The following is a 14,240-nucleotide window of genomic DNA, read 5'->3' as shown; positions in this document are numbered from 1 at the left end:
CTATGTCTATACTAGCCCCCGCCTTTCGAAAGGGGGATGGTTAATGAGATACTTCAGCAGATGCTAATGAGGCACTACCATGAATATGCAGCACCTCATTAGCATAATACCGGCTGTGGCCATTCAAAAGTGCCACTTTCGAATCATGCACCACTCATGTAGATGGGGGCGTTTTGAAAGGACCCACTCCCAGACTGAGAAAGCCCCTTATTCCTAAAACCAAATAAGGGACCCAAACACAGAGCAGCTACACAATTAACCCAGGGTTACACAGAAAACCAGTGACAGAGCAAGGACAAGAATTCAGGAGCCCTGACTCTAAGTTTCTACCATCTTAACCACTAGACGGCATTAAAACATCTGCTGTTTCACCATTTCATGCAGTTATTATTTGTGTACTACTTAGGGTGATGGATTTGATACAAAAAAGTTAATCTTAAAGTACAGGTCCTACAATAAAAATTATGAATACACTGAAGTTATTTTTATTACTAAATTCCATTAAATCTGCATGCACATGATGCAAAACTGATTAAATGCATCCTAGAATACTCAAAAAACTTATAAAAGAGGTATCCAAACCTTTCGCTATCAACTTTGAAAATTTATGGAAGTCTGGGGCGATTCAAGAAGGCTCAAAAAGGGCAAATATAGTGTCTATTGACAAAAAGGGGAATAAGAGCAACCCAGGGAATTACAAACTCCGCCATGAAGCCTCTAGGTGTTCCATGCCAGTTCCAAGCCTGGATAAAAGAGGAGGGTTAGTCAGATGAGTGTCAATGCACTGATTGTAAAACTATAATATGAATGAAATCTGTTGCCAGTAACCGATAAAAGCTGCTGGCTTGGACATTGCCCAGATAAACAAGGTCTGCAATACCAATTGAGTGATCGGGGTTGGATTAATAAGATGGTTACCAAAAGAAAATTACAAGATTCCTTCTTACCAAAAGAGCTAGAGGAGCATTGTGAGGACATAAATCGGTGAGTGAGAGAATAATAACGAGATCTGAAGTGAAACCATTCAACATCTCGCCATTCAGGTGCATGCACCCATGTTGGATAGCACAGAGGAAGAGATCGAGCTATTCTATAAAGACTTGACAAAGACAATGGAGGAGATATCAAAGAGAGATATGCTGATTATCAGAGGAATTTGGAACATGAAGGTCAGAATACCAAAGGACAGCTTTTTCCCTGGAGAATGCACTATGAAATGATAGCATTCTGAGTAAAACTGTAAAGCACATCATCAAGCCAGACAATTAGGAAAGCAGGATGACTGCTTATCAGCAACCAAATATGAAGCTGTCTTTCTGACCTCCAAACACTGTCTGAATTCTTCAAGCAGATATATCTTCACTGGTAATCCCTGTCCCATAAAAAGTTCAGCAGTGGGCTCAAAGTGTCCAGGTATCAAAAGCCCACAGATATGGATAAAAACTGTTTATCTTAATGGAGGGCCAGGGCTGTGTGTGTATGCACATGTGCATGCATGCATGGGGGCAGGAGAGAATGAAAAATTACAACTGGGTCCTAGGAGCAACAAGAGGAAAACAATGGAGTAATCTGCTCAACATCTTAGATGTCTATACACAAATGCAAGTAGTACTGGAATAGACAACAGGAAAAATTGAGGTATTAATACATAAACTAAATTATGACTTAATTGGCACCACAGAGACTTGACTAAACCTCACGACTGGAATACTGGTATAGAGAGCTATAGATTCTTCAAGATGGACAGGATAGATTTAAAAAAAAAAAAAAAAAGGAAATGTCATGAATATGCAAACTTGTTCTGAGGTCCAGAAGAAACTCAGAGACAGACAGACCAGTTGAAAGTCTCGGAAGGAAAAACTGAGATAACATGATGGTAGGTGTCCATGATAAACAAGCCAATTAGGGGCAAGAGGTGATTAGGGACTTCTAGATCAAATAAGAGAAGTATACAAAATATAGTAACAGAGAGGAAGCTGTGCTAGTCTATACACTATGAAAACAAAAAGCAGTCAAGTAGCACTTTAAAGACTAGCAAAATGGCTTATTAGGTGAGCTTTCGTGGGACAGACCCAAGTGGGTCTGTCCCACGAAAGCTCACCTAATAAGCCATTTTGCTAGTCTTTAAAGTGCTACTTGACTGCTTTTTGTTTTGATACAAAATATAATATATGGTAGAAAAGGGGAAAAGACTTCAACTATCTAGCCATCTACTGGAGAAGTAATACAGCAAAATACAAAATGTTCAGTAAGTTCTTGGAATGTATCGGGCACATCTTGTTTTAAAAGATAAGGAAAGTAGCCAGGAAAGTAATAATTTTAGACATGTTTCTGATTAATAGGGAAAATTTGGTTGTGAGTCTGGGGGGTGGGGAAATAAATTTAGGTGAAAATTATCCAAAAATGGTAAATTTAATGATTCTAACAAAAGGAAGGTGTGAGGCAGCAGGAAAACTGTGTACTTCAGAGAAAGCAAAACTAAACTAACTCAGAACTGGTGTGTTAGGTGTCATAGGAAGAAATTCTAAGGGATAAAGGAGTTCAGGACATTTGGCAGTTTTTCAGAGAGAAAATATTAACAGTAAAACAGCAAGCAGTCCTGATATGAAGGACAGGTAGAAAGTGGCCAGTATGGCTCCATCAGGAGCTCTTTAATGACCTGAAAACCAAAAAGGAAGAACACAAATAATGGAAACATGGAGAAACAGCTAAGGAGAAGTACAAAAGAATATCACAAACATATATAGCCAAAGTGAGAAAGAAAATAAAAGAGGGTAAACAATCGATAACATCAGGAATGCTGAAGTGTTCTTTTATTTTAGTCTTCATTACATGGGTCTGTTATGACCAGACACTTAACAAAGTTAATAACATCATCTTGGGACGAGGAACACAAGCCTCAACAGGGAAAGAAAAGATTAAATAAACTACTATATATTTGACAAAGTTTGTCTGTCTGTGTGTGTTTGTCCAAGAGCTCCTCCTAAATGGTAAGAGCTAGGGCTACCAAATTTGGTATTCAGCTTCCTTTTATCATAACTTAAAGCAAGGTAAATGTTTGTTTGTGCCATGAAAATGAGATGTGCCTGGAATGGGACTGCTTCTCATAAAATGATTCAGAAAAGAGACAATCACCAGGCAGGTGAAAGTGGCTGACTGGGAGCACCTCCCTACCCTATCAGGGACTGACCCAAATCTAAGCCTCCCCCCGGCCCAGTGCTTTTTAAGGAGGGGTAGGTCTGAAGCTCCTGCCACCCCATTCATATGGGAACATAGCTGGCTATTCCCTTTCATCAGGGAGACAGGAAAAAGAGCACAATTAATGCATTTCTCACTCTAGCTGGGGAGCGCATGGGGCAGACAAACATGAACATGTCCCAGTCAGAGGACATGCATCCTTCCCCTGGCTGTGCCCACTAGGGCTGAAGGAGCCATGAAGAGGTCCCAAGCTGCTGTGGTAGTCTACCTACTGATCCCCTCCTCCTCAGCCCCACTACAGAGCAATGATTCAAATGAAGCATGTGCATTTTCTTTTTATTTTCCAAAAAGCAAAAATTAATTGAGCTGAGGACTTGAGCAACTCTGGGTAAATCATCTAGTATTCGTATGAGTAAGACACGTTTAAGTCAGAAGGACCTGTTGAACTTCATCCTCGGATATTTAAGGAACCAGCTAAAGCAATCTCAGAACTACTAGCAATAAAAGTCAAGAACTAATGGAACATGGGGGTGGTCCCAGAGGACTAGAGAAAAAATGGTTACACCTTTCTGAACTTGTTTTTCAAGATGTGTTGCATGCCCCACTCAGAGTCTTCAGAAATCTTTCCCTCAGTGGTACCCCCTGAGGGGCTTGAGCTCCCCCTGTTGAAGCATGCTGCAGGCATCGGTAAAAATGGCCTAGGGCTGATCCTGAGCCCCCCTCAGTTCCACTTTTCTAGAAATACCGACATAAAGGGATACAAGGCTAGCTCATGGAATGGATATGAGTAACAGTTTGAAGAAGCAACACAGACCTGTTATTGCTCAAGTTGGAGCAACGGGCGGTGTGTACAAAGGGCAGGGACTGTGATGCCCTGAGATGTCTGGGGCTGCACGTGCTACACAGTTTGAAGAACAACATTTAAGAAAGATTGGTCACCATTTTCCACTTTGAATGATTGTACATGTGCATTCCATTCTTGGTGACCCCTTAGCAGTAGTATAGGCAGAGGGATTAGAGTTCATGTACGAACTGTACAAAAGTTCAACCAAATTTGGCATCATCTCTAGAATAATGGGTGATGGCATAATGGGAGGAGAAAATGTGCACTGATGACCAGGTTCCTGCTTTATAAATGTCCTGAACAGAGATCTGAGCAAGGAATGTTGCCAAGCCTGCTTATGGTCTTGTGGAATGAGCAGTCACTTTGACTGGTGGTGAAATGCCTGCCAAACAACAACAAGAGTAGATGCAGTAAATCATCCTCTTTGTGAGGAGACTGGAAGATCTTTTGTCTTATCTGTGATAGCAATGCACAGTTGGATGGATTGTCAAAATTGTTTGGTCACATGTGAAACAACAGTGCTCGTTTAATGTCTAATGCACATAGCCACTGTTTTTCCCTGTTTGTTTGGTTTTAAGAAGAAAACAGGAAAATAAACTGATTGATATGAAAATCTGAAACCATTTGAGAGAACACTTGGATGAAGGTTATGTAAATGTTATCTTTAAAGCAGACTGATTGCCATGTTCTTATTAAAAACAGAACAGGGTGGAAAGCTGATATTGCTGCCAGGTGAACTTTGACAGAGGAAATTGCTAAGCCTTCCTGTTTCAGGTGCAGCACATAGTTCAGTAGCTGTTGGATGGATGAATGCATTGGTGAGACTCTGGTTTGACAGACCCAGAACTATTCTATTTTTACATACAGGTAGTCACCATGGATTGCTTTCTGTTACTTAGTAAGATCCAGCAAATTTGCTCTAAGCAAGCCTGTATTCTGGGATTTAGCCATGGAGTTTCCAGGCCATTAGATAAAGTAACTGCAGGTTCTTGTGGAGCAGTCAACCATGACTTGGGAAATTAGATCCAGGTGTAATAGGACTGGAATTGAAGATGTCAGCAAGGCGTCCAGTAGAGTGAAGAACCAATGCTGTCAGGGTCACATTGGAGCTATTTATACAACCTGAATGTGGTCCTGCTTGATCTTCAGGAGCACTCTTTATATGAGTTAGATTGGTGGAAATTGCAGCAAAGCTTTCCTTTCCAGGGTAGGAGGAAAGCATCAGTGACTGAATCCAAACTGTGACCTTGCAGAGAGCAGAACTAAGACATTTACTATAGGACTTGTGTGGAAATAGCTCTGTTTGAAGAATTCGCTCCTGCCCCACTAGAAAATACATATGGCAATATCTGAGTGAGCAGACCAATCTCGATTACTTGAAATTGACCCACTGAAGCAGCTGGCTAGATTGTTCTGCACTCTCAAAGACAACGGCCTTGATGTTGATCAAATAGGCTAGCAAAACAAGCTAGCAGTGGATAAGGGAAAGGGATGAGCAAGCTCCTTCATGCCTTTGGGATAAAACATGGCTGCCTTATTATACGTAAGAACAGACAGACAGTTTGGCTGCCAGGTCTATGGTCATACACAGGAGCATCTGGTTACACTCCTCTGGACTCCCCACAGAAAATCCAAAAGATTGTGCAACATCAGCCCTTTGAGGAATTTTCCTACTTTTTGAAGAAGACTGATGTTAAGCTCTGCAGTTGACGCTCCCAAATCCAAACTGCATGCAGTGCAGCTTGCAGCGAGACCCTCACCATCAAATTGCCTTCACCCACTAGTGATGTGAGCTCCTGCTTAGCATCTTCAGGCAGCATTTCTTTAAATTTTAGCATGGAGTCCTATGTGCTAAAGTAAAACATGCCCAAAAGCGCATGCTGGTTTGCAATCCTGAGTTGCAACCCCCCTGCTTCAATAAATTTTACTATCACGTTGGTTTAGCTTTGAGACTTTTGATTTTGGGGTGTTGCCTGGATGCCTCTGCCTTTTCCTCTCATTAGTGTCCCAAACTGCAAGAGAGGCTGGGAGGCAGGTTGGGAGTAAAGGAACTAATAACCTTGGGTGAATGGACAATACCTGTAATTTTTGACTTTTTTGAATTAAGGGAAAGGATACAGAGGCCTGACACAATACCTTAGCTGGGTTCCAAATAGCTTTATTGTGAGGCAGGACAACTTTTTGGAAGGATATGCAAAGGCTAAAATATTGATAAGGCAGTGAAAGGATTGTTTTAACTCTGCCAGCTGTAGTCACCAAACTTAAGGCTATAGTCTCTAACTAATCTCGATGTGCCTTGTATCCACCTGGCAGAGGTGAAATGACCCCACCTGAGACTATGTCATTAAGGGAAGAGGAAAAAAAGGACAGCACTAGCTCCAGATGCCCTTACTTCATTTCTTGATCTGCCAGGTCCTGCTGAACCACCTCTTGGTGCCCTTAGTGCCCAGTACCAGGCTTGGTAGCAAAATCAGGAGCAGCTACTGTTCATTGAGTAGGAGCCTCATGTGTTTCCAAGGCAATCAAACAGAATAGTCTGGAACAGGATTTGAAACAGGGGAAAGAGAGATTTCAAAAAGGCTATGGGGCAGTCACAGGCCGCCAGTGGCCTCCTGGCCTTAGGATAAGGTGAACAAAGCGGCTGCCTTGGGTCCCACACTCCCACCGGCCAGGACCTACTGTCAATATACTACCTTAGGCCCTACCCACAGTCCAAGCCCCATTATCAGTGTGCTACCTTGGGCCCTGGAAACTTTTTGGCTGCATGTGTGGCTAATCATTTGATGGCATTTCTGTGATAGGATCTACTGAAGCATGGAAACATCTGGTGGAGGGGTGGCAGGCGCAGCTCCTAACATTGGAAATGTAATACAACCAAAATGTACCACTCATTCAGAAAAAGGTGACTTTCCTCGTCCATGGAGGTGCAGGTGATATTGGTAATCTGTGACTTGGTGGAGAGGCCTGCAGAGAAGTAAGCATCATAGATTTTCAGGGGTACATAAGGCTGGCATGACACAGAGCTGTAGCCTTTCTGTTACCTCTCCAAGCACCAAGAGTATCAACATTACAGTTAGGATGTCCCTAGCAGCTGCAATTGTGCATGGCATGGTTGATACCAAGATCAGGTTGGTACAGGGCAGTGCCACAGATGTGGAAGGTGCTCCTTCTGTCTACTCAGTCAATGGTACCTGCCTACATGTTGGAGTCAATAGTGCTTTCTTTTCCAGTACCAACACAGAGGCATTCTTAGACTTACACCATGAGTTACTGCATAACTAGTAGTCTTTGGTTCTGGGATCTGTCCCTTTCTGCACTCCGCTTCTTATGCCTCTTCTTGGGTACTGGAGGTGGTGAACAGTGACAGGATACAGACAAGGAAGGAGGCACACTCCTTAATGTGGCTAAGACACCCTGTTCTGAATATGACTGACCTAGCTCAGGGAGAGGTCTGAATGCTGCTTTACGAATAGAAACTTTGGGCTGGCTTCATGATCTTTCCTCATATGGGTTTTAAGGCTCCACCAATATAAGTTTCTATAAGACGTTTAAAGCAACTTGAGTGTACATAGCACATAGCTATTGCCCAATGACTGACATAATGAACTAAGGTAATTAAACATTAATAAACTTATTAACACTAAACTATTCAAAATGAAATATGATACAACACAGTCCACTGAGACTGTTTGCAGAAGCAATGGGAGAAGTTCCAGCAACCATCATGGTCAGTCAGAAGGAAATCAGGGGACTCTCTTTGGCTGAGCCCTTTGTACCAATGCCAGTAGTAGCAAAGAGCACTCAAGTCACCCCAATAGTACCACTGATGAATGTGCATGGGGGAATGTGCATATGCAATCACTTAAAGAAAGGCAAAAAAATAAAAGGGTCACAAAGAGGACCCGGGGAATTATAGACAAGTCAGCCTAATGTCAATACTTGGAAAGATACTGGATCAAGTTATTCAACAATCAGTCAATAAAAGCCTGGAAGAGAAGATTATAGTAATAGCCAACATGGAATTATCAAGAACAACTCATGCCAAACTAATCTAATTTTTCTTCTTTGATAGCATTATTGACCTAGTGGATGAGGCAAGCTCACAGGTGATATATCTTGATTTTAGCAAGGCTTCTGCCATAGTATCAACTGATGTTCTCATAACCAAATTAGGGAAATGCGTTCTAGATGAAATTACTATATAGTGATGGCATAACTAGTTAAAAATAATACAAAGCATCAGTGGTTCACTGTTCAAAGGGGAGGACATTATCAGGTGGGGTCTTATAGAGGTCTGTCTTTTGTCTGATAGTGTTAAATATTTTCACTGATGATTTGGATCATGGGTTGGAGTACACGCTTTAAAAAATCATGGACAACACCAAGTTGGGAGAGTTTGCAGGCAATTTGGAGGACAGAGTTAGAATTTAAAATAACTTTAGGAAATTGAAGAATTGGTCTGAAATCAGGAAATTCAATGAAGAAGAGTTTGAAGTACAGTATTTCCCTATCTTACGAGGGTAACTCATTCCTGAAAAACTCCTCTTAGGGCAAATTCTTGTAAGTTGAAAACGTAATTACCATTGATTTCAATGGGAAAAAATTTTATGCATTCCTGAGCCCCAAAATTTACACCCATTTATGCAAAAAGAACATCAAATCCCATTAAAATGAACACAATTACTTTAATAGTTAACATTAGTTATTGTAACACAACCTAACAAGGCATTTTGCCTTCATTAATTACTCTACAATATGTCTGTTTACCTGCGGAGACAGGGGAACAGAAATCGAAAAGCGCCTGGGAGGGGGGCGCAAAGCTGGGTAGCTGCCTGCGACTGCAGAAGCAGGGCCGGTGCAAGGGGACGGGAAGGGCAGAGCAGGGCACGGGGAGGCAGCCCGGCCTGAGCGCAGCTTAGGTTAAGTGGGGAGGGGGCAGTGTCAGGGGCTGGCCGCACGGGGAGCTAGGCAGGCACAGGAGGCCCCCAGTTGTCAAGGGGCAATGCCTTGCTTGTGCGGGGCTGTGAAGTGGAGAGGCCCTACCAGCAGCAGCCGAGGCGCTAAATGCAAAGGAGTGCCACAGGCAGCAAGCGGCGCCCAAGGCACAGCTGCACAGGGTGGGCAGCGGCGGCCCCCTAGCTGCCCGGGGAGCAAGTGGCAGGGGCAGATCCGGGATGGGCTGCGCACCCAGCAGCCACGTCTCGCAGGAGCACCTGGGAGCCTGCAGCCACTGGCTGGGCCAGGGCGCGCCACTGCTGCAGAGCCGAGGTGGAGACCCAGACCAGCCACAGGTAAAGGCTGGGCCGGGGGCTCCGGCAAACTGCTGCTGGGTGCTGCGGAGAAATGCGCCAGGCGGGATGCAGCTGCAAGCAGCCGTTGCCTGGAGCCGTAGCCTTCCTCCCACTGCAGGGCATCCGTGTCCCGCTGAGGCACACAAATTTGAAATCAGTCCTCTTAAATTCAAGGAAATGCCTCGTAACACGAGGTAGGGGTTTTAAATCAAACTCCTTGTAAACCTGAATTCTCATAACCCGAATGGGTGTATCTCGGGGTATGACTGTACTATATTTAGAAAAAAAAATTCAAATCGACAACTAGAAACTGAAAGGCAGCAGTCCTTCAGAAAATGATTTGGGGTTGAGCCAAGAATCTGATGCAGTTGTAAAATAAAATAAATTAAAATTAAATTACAAGAGTGTTGCACAAATATTAGCAATTGTGCTCTCGACAACACTCGTAAAGCCTTAGCTGGCATACTGAGTCCAGTTTGGGGCACCATACTTTAAGACAAATGTGGACAAAATGGAGATAATTCAGAGGAGAGCAACAAAAACAATAAAAAAGTCTAACATGAGAACACAGAAGAATGACCATACTGGTCAGACCAAAGGCCCATCTAGCCCAATATCCTGTCTTCTGACTATGGCCAATTCCAGGTGCCCCATAGGGAATGAACAGAACAGGCAATCATCCATCCCGTCCCCATACCCATCTTTTGACAAACAGAGGCTAGGGGCACCATCCCTGTGCCCATGCTGGTTAATAGCCATTGATGGACCTATCCTCCTTGATCTTATCTAGTTCTTTTTGAACCCTTTTATAGTCTTTGCCTTCACAACATTCTCTGGCATCCTGAGTTCCACAGGTTGCTTGTGCATTGTGTAAAAACCTATGGAAAGGAAAAGTTAACAACAATTGGGCATATTTTTCGTTTTGAGAAGAGATGGCAGAGAGCGGACTTGATAATTATCTTCATATATGGCAAGGATTGTAAAACAGAGGATAGTGATTAGCTGTGTTCCATTTCTCCTAGGACAAGACACAATGAGTTTAACTTGCAGCAAGGGAGATTTAGGTTAGGCATTAGAAAAAAAATCCGATAACTGTAAGGATAGTTAATTGGAATAGAGTTCCAAGAGAGGCTGTGGAATGTGTTATTGATCAATCTTAAGACAAGGTATATTTGGTCCTGCCTCAGTGTAGGCAACTGAACTAGATGACCTGAGGTCCCTTCCAGCTGTACATTGATATTCCATATAATGTGTACTCAAACATTTTTATTACATGCACTGTAAAACTATTTTTTCTCAGATTATGCTGGGCGACATATTTGGCTTTCAAGTCTCAGCAGCATATTAACTTTTCCTATCACTTGTACACACTGAGAACAACAAGAAGTCCTGTGGCACCTTATAGACTAACAAATATTTTGAAGCATAAGCTTTCATGGGCAAAGACCTGCTTCATCAGATGCATGGGGGAGGGGTTCCAGAGGGGTATTTAAAGAGTGGGGTACCAGTAAAAGGGAGGGCCAGAGCTGACAAGGTCTATTCAGTAAGGTGGAAATGGCCCATTATCAGTAGTATGTATCAAAAGAGGAAAATCAGTATACGCTGATTATCTCATGTTATTTTAAAATTCACAAATGGATCCATATTTTTAAAACAGAAAACTAGTAACACACTACTCCAGAATTAAGGAAGACAAATTTGAAGAAAAAATATTTTGCAGGGTCTATATATATATATGGTGGAATCTAGGGACCAGAACTGTTCTGAATGATGCTTATAAAATGTGTTGTGTTAACCTTGTAAATCCTACTTTTAGGGCAGCAATGGGGTAAAGTACAGGAAATAAGTGATTATTGGGACAGAGTGTCATTGGAAGGTGGTGGAGGCAAAAGGGTCCTCATGAGCAACAAAAGGAGAAGCAAAACATTGGTGGGTGAAAACTATACCCCCTATAGGTTAGCAGCAAACGGATACTAGAAAATACTAAGAGAAACGGAAGTGTATTTTGGAAAGCAGTAGTGACAGAAGAAGAGTAGACAGGAGTAAAGAATGTAAAAAAGTAGGTGCAGAGGAACGTAAGGGCCTGGAGCAAAGGGGTGTGTGGGAACCCAAACTGCAGGTAAATGTAAATGGGAATACTTCTGGCATTGGTAGTTGCAGCAGCTCTTCACCGAGGGTGCATCTACAGTAGGAACTAACTTACAAGTTAACTAGTTAAAAAAAGTTAAAAAGTTAGGCACTATTTTGAAGTAGGCAGCAGAGAGTCTACACACATTTTCCCTTACTTCAAAGTTAACTTTGCAGTAGTGAGCCCAACTTTGAAGTCCTTACTCCATTCCCGGGAACGGAGTAGTGCCCTACTTCAAAGTTTAACTTCGAAATAGGGTGTGTGTAGATGCTCATCTTCGAAGTTGCTTACTTTGAAGTAAGCAACTTCCAAGTTAGTTTTGTAGTCTAGGCACAGCACAACCGGTGGGTTTGAGGACACAGCAGGCAATCTTGGGCAAGTGTCTTTCTGCTGACAGAGGAAGTGGCATGCTGGCTAGTGGAAAGGAAAGTAAGGGGTGAGGCAGGCAGAGGAGAGGAGCTCTGAGTTCCTCTCCCTAGTCATTTTTGTAACTTCAAAAGACTGCCTGATTCCAGAAGCACTAGAAAGCCTTTGATGTGAGAAAAGTTGTGGCATGATGACAGCGTACCAAAAAAGGGAGAGGTCTGTTAAATTTCAGATTAAAGAGTTCCTAAATGCTCAATGACACAGAATGTCAGCCAGGAAGCAGGCATGAGGGTGAACTGCCCAGTAAGATTTGAAAATATTGCAGGTGTGGAAGACAGTCACAAGACCCTTCTCTGATGCTCTGTGATCTTTGTTTCTCTTCCAGGCTGACTACTGAAAGGGGAAATTGAACAGAGAATTTACTCCATTCCAGTTCTGCTGCTGGAGAAGAGTGGACTATCTCTTGAGCTGCTTAGTCTTTTCAAGGCATCAAGGAGAAATTAACTTTAATGACACTTCATGTCTTAACTTTGATGCACAACCAAGAATTCAGAGTAATGTTTTCCTTAACTGTCATGTTTTCTATTGGTGAGCATGAGAACAGCAGGTTACAAGAGTCATCAAAGGAGATGTGACACATTGGCCCAATCAAGTAAATTTAAGATGCCATGAAACTCAAACAGAATTTCCCAGTCCTTCATTTAAGTCAGACTAAAAGTATTAAGGTACCAGAGTGCCAAATCTTATAGCCTTTCAAAGACAGTTTTGCATAAGAAAGCACTAAGTGGCTATTTTTCTTAGAAAGCAGAAGTGTCACAGCAAGCAAAGTATGACTACTGACTAACATGAAAAAGGTGTTTTTCCATATCCAGGTTGAACCTCTCTAATCTGGAATGGTCTCATCTGGCAAAAATCCATAATCTGGTATGATTTTAATTAGCCCGATGACCACTTATAGGTGTGGCCCAGTTTTCCGTGGTTCCATAAAGTTTGTTTACAGTCACCAGTCCTGGCTCTCAGTGTTCTGTGCTGTTATTCAGCTGGAATTTCCCCCCAAATGTCTTTTAAGACAACAGTAACCAGTGAAAATGTTGGTATGTGCTAGACAATATTGATCTCCCGTGGTCCGGCAAATTCTCTCACGCAGCACCGGTCAGGTCTTGAGGGCGCCAGACAAGAGAGGTTCAATCTATAGCTGGTTGATTGTAAGAATATAATAAACTGTACCATGAGTTTATCTGGAATAAACTAGCACTGTATTAGGTTATTATTGGATCTTTTTGACTAGATAGCATTGCTGTAAAATACTTGTGCAGATGGAATTTTTGGAGAATTTAGCTGAGAAGCTCTACCAAGTCTTTAATGAATAGGTTAAAAAATGTAATTTTTCAAAGTCTTATAATCTGGCCAAATTTTAGCAGATTTTCACGGGGTACCCCATGCATAGGATCTGGGAAGAACTGTAGGGGGTGTGGGAGTCTGGGCTGGAGGGTCTCCCACAGCTGTGCTTGGGGGGTGGGGGGAGGGGATTCAGCTGCCTGGCCTGGGGGATGCCCCATGGCTGGCCTGTGGGTGGGGAGAGGGAGTGTGTCCGGCTCCCCAACTGGAATTGGGAGAGGAGGTTGGGGGAAGCAGGAGGCGGCAGAGAAACAGAAACTGGGTTGTAATAGGGATTACTTATGTTTTGTTACAGACATAGTTGCTAACAGATATGATGAAATAAATTATCAAAATTATTAAAATGAGCATGATTGTTTATAGTGTTATTTTGACAAATAAAATATGCAGAATTTCAAAATACTGTGTGCAGAATTTTATTTTATTTTTTTTAAAAAACACAGAATACACCCAGGATTATTACAGGTTGAATCTCTCTGATCTGGAACTCTCTTGTCCAGCAAACCCCATAATCCAGCATGATTTTAGTTAGCTGGATGACCGCTTATCATGGGTATGGCCAAGCTTCCTGTGGTCCCACGAATTTTGTTGCAAGCCATCAGTCCTGGCTCTCAGCGTTCTGTGCTGTTATTTAGCTGTAATTTACCCCTAAATATCTTCCAAGAGCTCAGTAAGACGTGGAAGTGCTGGTAATATGCGAGAAAATATTGACTTCCTATCATCTGCCAAATTCTCTCGTGTGACACCGGTCTGGCCCCAAGGGTGCCTGACGAGAGAGGTTCAACCTGTAATTGTAATTCACTTGCTGACTTCATTGGTCTAAGTGCTGAATTGCTGGTAAAGAAAAACTTACATCAACTTTAAACTAAACTGAACAAATTAGCCAAAATCAATAAATGACAAAGTCTGTCTAATTAGTACTTACAGACTTCTGATCTTTAAAATACGCTAAGCTTTACCAACATACTTCCATTAAATGGTCAACTCAATGATAGCTGATAATCTCACCTATTCT

At 42.4% G+C, this 14,240-nt stretch overlaps 1 protein-coding gene across 1 annotated transcript in view; it reads right to left on the bottom strand.

The window, feature by feature from the left end:
* Positions 1-14,240, bottom strand: part of CEP128 (centrosomal protein 128) — a 315,311-nt gene that overhangs the window by 62,133 nt on the left and 238,938 nt on the right. The window lies entirely within an intron of this gene.

The sequence above is a fragment of the Carettochelys insculpta genome, chromosome 6 (genome assembly GCF_033958435.1).
Source record: "Carettochelys insculpta isolate YL-2023 chromosome 6, ASM3395843v1, whole genome shotgun sequence".
NCBI classification, from domain to species: Eukaryota; Metazoa; Chordata; order Testudines; family Carettochelyidae; genus Carettochelys; species Carettochelys insculpta.
Note: the sequence above shows the minus strand (reverse complement) of the source record. Positions and strands in the feature narration are given on the sequence as shown.